Here is a 6877-nt window from a genome sequence, read left to right on the forward strand (position 1 = left end):
ATGGGGACAACTGTAATTGAACAATAAAAAAATATGAAAGTACAAAATTTATTTCCTCTAAAAGCATGTGAGAATAAAATGAATGAAAGGTTTTAATTGTATTATAGAATATAAATTCTTGGAGAGCTGTAATTGATAATTTATATAAATATACCATGTTTTATTTAGAAACCATGTTCTTTGAAATCCTTAGATGGAATAATTTTGTCATTATTGAATATGCTTAAAATGCTTCAAGAGACCTTATACTTCAGAAGAATAATTTAGAGAAATATTTTGTAGTCTTTTTAAAAATTTAATCTTTATTGTAACTTTTCTCATTACCATTTAATCCCTTTATATATTCCTCCCCTCAGCAATCACCACACTATTGTCCATGTCCATAAGTACTTTTTCTTTTTTGCTCAATCCCTCTCCACCTCTTCCCTGCCATCCCACTAGCTGTCATCCTGCTCTCCATCTATGAATCTGTCCCCATTTTCCTTGTTAGTTTGGTTTGTTTGTTAGATTCCACATATGAGTGAAATCATATGGTATTTGTCTTTCTCTGACTGGCTTATTTCACTTAGCATAATGTTCTCCAGGTTCATTCATAGTGTCAAAAAGGGAAAAACTTTCTTATTTTTTTTTTTATAGCTGAGTAGTATTCCATTGCGTAAATGTCCCACAGTTGTTTATCCACTCATCCATTGATGGACGGACCCTTTGGCTGCTTCCATATCCTGGTGATTGTAAATAACGTTGCAGTGAACATAGGTTTTTGTGTTCTTTTAAATTAGTGTTTTGTGTTCCTTCAGATATATTCCCAGAAGTGGAATCACTGGGTCTAAAGGCAGGTCCATTTTTAAATTTTTGAGGTATCTCCATACTGCTTTCCACAGTAGCTGCACCAATCTTCATTCCCACCAACAGTGCAAGAGGATTCCCCTTTCTCCACATCCTCACCAGCACTTATTTGTTGATGTATTGATGATAGGCATTCTGACAGTTGAGAGATGGTATCTCATTGTGGTTTTAATTTTCATTTTTCTGATGATTAGTGACATTGAGAATTTTTTTTAGCATTTTAACTGATTATACTATTACAGTTTTCCCAATTTTCCCCCCCTATCCCCCTCCTACCCCCCAACCCTCCAGCATCCCCCCACTTAGTTCATGTCCCAGGGTTGTACATACACGTTCTTTGAGTCCTCTGTTTCCTATACCACTTTTTATCTCTCCCTGTCTATTTTATGCCTACTATTATGCTTCTTCCCTGTACCTTTTCCCCGCTGTCCCTCCCTCTCCCCTCCCCACTGATATCCTTCAGTTTCTCTGATTCTGTTCCTGTTCCTGTTGTTTGCTTAGTTTTTGTTTTCATTGTTTTTCTTTCCTTTTAGGTTCATTTGTTGATAGTTGTGAGTTTGTTGTTATTTTACTGTTCATATTTTTTATCTTCTTTTTCTTAGATAAGTCCCTTTAATGTTTCATATAATAATGGCTTGATGATGATGAACTCCTTTAACTTGACCTTATTTGGGAAGCACTTTATATGCCCTTCCATTCTAAATGAAAGCTTTGCTGGATAGAGCAATCTTAGATGTAGGTCCTTGCTTTTCATGCCTTCAAATACTTCTTTCCAGCCCCTTCTTGCCTCTAAGATTTCTTTTGTGATATCAGTTGATAGTCTTATGGACACTCCTTTGTGGGTAACTCTCTCCTTTCCTCTTGGTTCTTTTAGGATTCTCTCCTTGTCTTTAATCTTGGGTAACTTAATGATGATGTGCCTTGGTTTGTTCCTCTTTGGGTCCAACTTCTTTGGGACTCTCTGGGCTTCCTGGACTTCCTAGAAATCTATTTCCTTCACCAGATTGGGGAAGTTTTCCTTCATTATTTATTAAAATAAGTTTTCAGTTTCTTGCTGTTCTTCTCCTTCTTGCACCCCTATAATTTGGATATTGGAACATTTCAGGTTGTCCCAGAGGTTTGTAGGTTTCTCTTCCCTTTTTCTGAATTCTTATTTCTTCATTCTGTTGTGGTTGGATGTTTATTTTTTCCTTTTGTTCCAAATCATTATTTTGCATCCTGGTTTCCTTCCTGTTACTGTTGGTTCCCTGAATACTTTGCTTTATTTTATTTTGGGTATCTTTCATTTGTTTTTTCATTTTCAACCAAGCTCAGTCAGATCTGTGAGCATTTTGATTAACAGGGCTTTAAATTCTCCATCAGATAGGTTGGTTATCTCCTCATCACTTAGTTTTCTTTCTGAGTTTTGCTCTTTTTTCATTGGGGCCATATTGCTTTGTCTTGGCACAGCTAAGAAGTTGTAAGGGGTTGGGGCCTTAGGTATTCACCCCAGCAGGGAAACCCTCTTTGCTGCACTGTGTGCTGTCTGTGGGGAAGGGGCCAGAGAGGGAACAATGCTGCTTGCCTGCTGGTCTCTAGTGTACTTTCCAATGGACTCTTGTGTGAGACTAGGAGTTTCTCCCACTGCAGCAATCATCATAATCCACAGTCAGCTCTGAGGCTCAGTTTTGCTTTCAACCAGCCCTGCCCATCTGGTCCACTGTCTTGCCTCTGTTTTTCTGAGTCAGTCCAGCCAGCATAGTCCACTGACTTACTGGTGTGGTTGTTCTGATTTTTTCTTTAATTCCTTGGTTGTCAGAGTTCCAGGCATGTTGAATTTTTGGTGCTTCAGGTTGTTTATTGATTTTAGATTGGTTGTTATCCTAGTTTTTGATTGTGTGAGGAAGTGAAGGGTTTCTACCTATGCCTCCATCTTGGCCAAAACTCGAGAATCTTTTCATATGTCTATTGGCCATCTATGTGTCCTCTTTGGAGATGTATCTATTCAGGTCATTTGCCCATTTTTTAATTGGATTGTTTGTTTTTTGGTGTTGAGTTTTGTAAGTTCTTTATAAACTTTGGATATTAACTCCTTATAAGATTTATTGCCAGCCCTGGCTGGTGTAGCTCAGTGGATTGAGCATGGGCTGGGAACCAAAGTGTCCCAGGTTCAATTCCCAGCCAGGGTACATTCCTGGGTTGCAGGCCATGACCCCCAGCAACCACACATTGATGTTTCTCTCTCTCTCTCTCTCTCTCTCTCTCTCTCTCTCTCTCTCTATCTCCCTCTCTTCCCTCTCTAAAAAAAATCCTTAAAAAAAAGATTTATTGCCAAATATGTTCTGACATTCTGTGATTTGTCTTTTTATTTTGTTGATTTCTTTTGCTGTGCAAAAACTTTTTAGTTTGATGTAGTCCCATGTGTTTATTTTTTCTTTTGTTTCTCTTGCCTGAGGAGATATATATGACAAAATATTGCTATAAGCAATTTCTGAGATTTTACTGCCTATGTTTTCTTCTATGATTTTTATGGCTTTGGGTCTAACATTTAAGTTGTGACAGGACATACTGTGCAGTAGCCATTCTCAGATAAGCAGTTCAGGACATACTGAGAAGTGGCCATTCTCAGGTTGTGACAGGACATAGCTGAGCAGTAGCTGTTCTCACAGAGCAGCTGAGCAGTAGCCATTCCCAGATAGCTGTTATCTCAAGGTCGCACGCTAACCCCCGCTTTCTGCTTCTGTAAACCTGGGCTTTCCACCAGTGACTGCGTTCTTTCCTTCTCCTGCAAGAATATAAGCAAGCCCCCACCTGAGCTCGGGGCCCAGAATTTGAAATTTATCTCCTCTGGATCCGCATGCGTGAATAAACCCCACTTCGCAAACTCCGAGGCTGTCTGAGTCATCTTTTCCGTAACAAAGTCTTTGATCCATTTTGAGTTTATTATTGTTTGTGGTGTAAGATGGTGGTCTAGTTTAATTTTTCTGTCCATACGTGTCCAATTTTTCAACACCATTTATTGAATAAGCTATCTTTAGTGCATTGTATGTGCTTGCTTCTTCTGTTGCGTATTAATTGACTAAAAAGGCATGGATTTATTTCTGGGCTCTCTATTCTATTCCATTGATCTGTGTGTCTGTTTTTATTCCAGTATCATACTATTTTGATTACTGTAGCCTTATAGTATAGTTTCATAGTAGGTAGCGTGATTCCTCCAACTTTTTTTTCTCAGGAAAAGTTGGGGCTTTTTGTGGTTCCATATAAACTTTTGAAATATTTGTTCTAGTTTTGTGAAATATGTCATTGAAATCTTGAGAGAAATTACATTGAATTTATAGACAGCATCAATTATCAACATAGCAGTAAAGCATAACTTCCTTTGAAATGAATCATACATTTCAATGGTGTGATTTTATTTTAGTTTTTATTTGAGTAAAATTTTTAAAATGCTATAGAAAATAAAATATGATTTAATACACAAGTAGTTGATTTCTCACATAATTTTTCAAGAACATATAAGCAACTTTAATCTCTTGAACATGTCGATGAATATATTGAAGAAATCAAAATAGATGATAAATTTTATGTGTGAGGTCCCAATGTTCCTACATTAAAGGGGACTGAGGTCATTGTCCTATGTACAATATTTCTAATTTCTTGTATCTTCTTCAATACATGTCTCTATTTTTCATATTATATGGCTTGATACATTGTGTACTGACCTTGTACAATGGAATACTACTCAGCTATAAGAAAAGATGAAATACTGCCATTTGTAATAACATGGATGGGCCTTGAGAGTATCATACTCAGAGAAATAAGTCATACAGAAAATATCAAGTACCATATGATTTCACTCGTATGTGGAATGTAAAACTAAAAACAACAGATGAAGAAATAAAAACAAATAAAAACTCATAGACACAGAAATAGACTTATAGACACAGTATGGTGATTACCAGAGGGAAGGGGATGGTGGAGTAGTAAAAGGTAAATGGAGTGAAATATATGGTGATGGAAGATTTGACTTTGAGTTATGGGCACACAACACAATATACAGATGGTGTATCATAGAATCATACACTTGAAACTTATACAATTTTATTAATCAATGTCACCCCAATAAATTTAATTATACAGATATAGCATAAGTCAGTCTGGATATGTTTACACAGTTGCTTTGCAAGAAATGTTTTTTTGGCCTTCCAGCCAAGATGGAGGCATAGGTAGGCACACTGTGCCTCCTTGCACAACCAAAATAAGGACAACAGAAATTTAGAAAAAAACCCAAACAACCAGTACTGACAAAAAATTGAACTGTATGGAAGTCTAACAATCAAGGAGTTAAAGAAGAAATATTCATCCAGACTGGGAGGAGGGGCTGAATTGGGCAGCCAGGTAGAGAGGACTTGTGGCAAAGCAGCGACTGGTGGACCCCCAGGCGCACAAGGTGGCTGGCGAGCCAGGTAGTCCCACACTCGAGAGCAGATAAACCAGGAGAAACTGGGGAGCGAGACAGAGTATGCAACCCAGGGTTCCAGTGCAGGGAAATAAATCCTCAAAACACCGATTGAAAACACCTGTGGGGGTTGAAGTGCGGGGAGAGACTCATAGCCTCTCAGGAGAGTTCATTGGAGAGACCCACAGGGTCCTAGAATATACACAAACCCAACCACCCAGGAATCAGCACCATAAGGGCCCAGTTTGCTTGGGGGAAGCAGCAGAAGGGACCAAAATCCAACAGAGAGTGGAGCAAGCACCATTGTTCCCTCTCAGACCCCTCCCCTACATACTGCATCACAACCCAGTGACTGGGTTGCCCCACTCTGGTGAACACCTAAGGCTTGGCCTTTCACTACATAACAGGCATGTCAAGACAAAAAAAGAAAAGGCTCAAACAAAAGAAGAGATCAAAGCTCCAGAAAAAAATACAACTAAGCGATGAAGAGATAGCCAACCTATCAGATGCACAGTTCAAAGCACTGGTGATCAAGATGCTCACAGAACTGGTTGAATTTGGTCACAAATTAGATGAAAAAATGAAGGCTATACTAAGTGAAATAAAGGCAAATGTTCCCACCAATAGTGATGGGAAGGAAACTGGGACTCAAATCAGTGGAGTGGACCAGAAGGAAGAAAGAAAACCAAACAGAAAAGAAGGAAGAAACAAGAATTCAAAAAAATGAGAGGCTTAGGGACTTCCAAAACATCTTTAAACATTCCAACATCCAAATTATAAGGGTACCAGAAGGAGAACAGGAAGAGCAACAAGTGGAAAAGTTATCTGAACAAATAATAAAGGAGAACTTCCCCAATCTGGCAAAGGAAAGAGACTTCCAAGAAGTCCAGGAAACTCAGAGAGTCCCAAAGAATTTGAACCCTAGGAGGAACACATCATGGCATATCATAATTACATTAGCCAAGATTAAAATGAAGGAGAGAATCCTAGAAGCAGCCAGAGAAAAGGAGAGAGTTACCTACAAAGGAGTTCCCATCAGACTGTCAGCTGATTTCTCAAAAGAGACCTTACAAGCAAAAAGGGGCTGGAAAGAAGTATTCCAGATCATGAAAGGCAAGGACCTACATCCAAGATTGCTCTATCCAGCAAAGCTTTCATTTAGAATGGAAGAGCAGATAAAGTGCTTCCCAGATAAGGTCAAGTTAGAGTAATTCATCATCACCAAGCCCTTATTACTTGAAATGTTAAAGGGACTTATCTAAGAAAAAGGAGATAAAAAAAATGTATAGTAAAATGACAGCAATCTCACAATTATTAACATCCACACCTAAAAAAAAAAACAAAAGCAAACTAAGCAAACAACTAGAAGAGGAACAGAACCACAGAAATGGAGATCACATGGAGGGTTAGCAAGAGGGGAGTGGGAGGAGGAGAGAGGGGGAAAAGATACAGAGAATAAGTAGCATAGATGGTAGGTAGAAAATAGACAGGGGGAGGATAAGAATAGTATGGGAAATGTAGAAGCTAAAGAACTTACAAGTATGACACATAGACATGAACTAAGGGTGGGGGGAATGTGGGTGGGAGAGGGTG

Source organism: Phyllostomus discolor, chromosome 2 (assembly GCF_004126475.2).
Source record: "Phyllostomus discolor isolate MPI-MPIP mPhyDis1 chromosome 2, mPhyDis1.pri.v3, whole genome shotgun sequence".
NCBI classification, from domain to species: Eukaryota; Metazoa; Chordata; class Mammalia; order Chiroptera; family Phyllostomidae; genus Phyllostomus; species Phyllostomus discolor.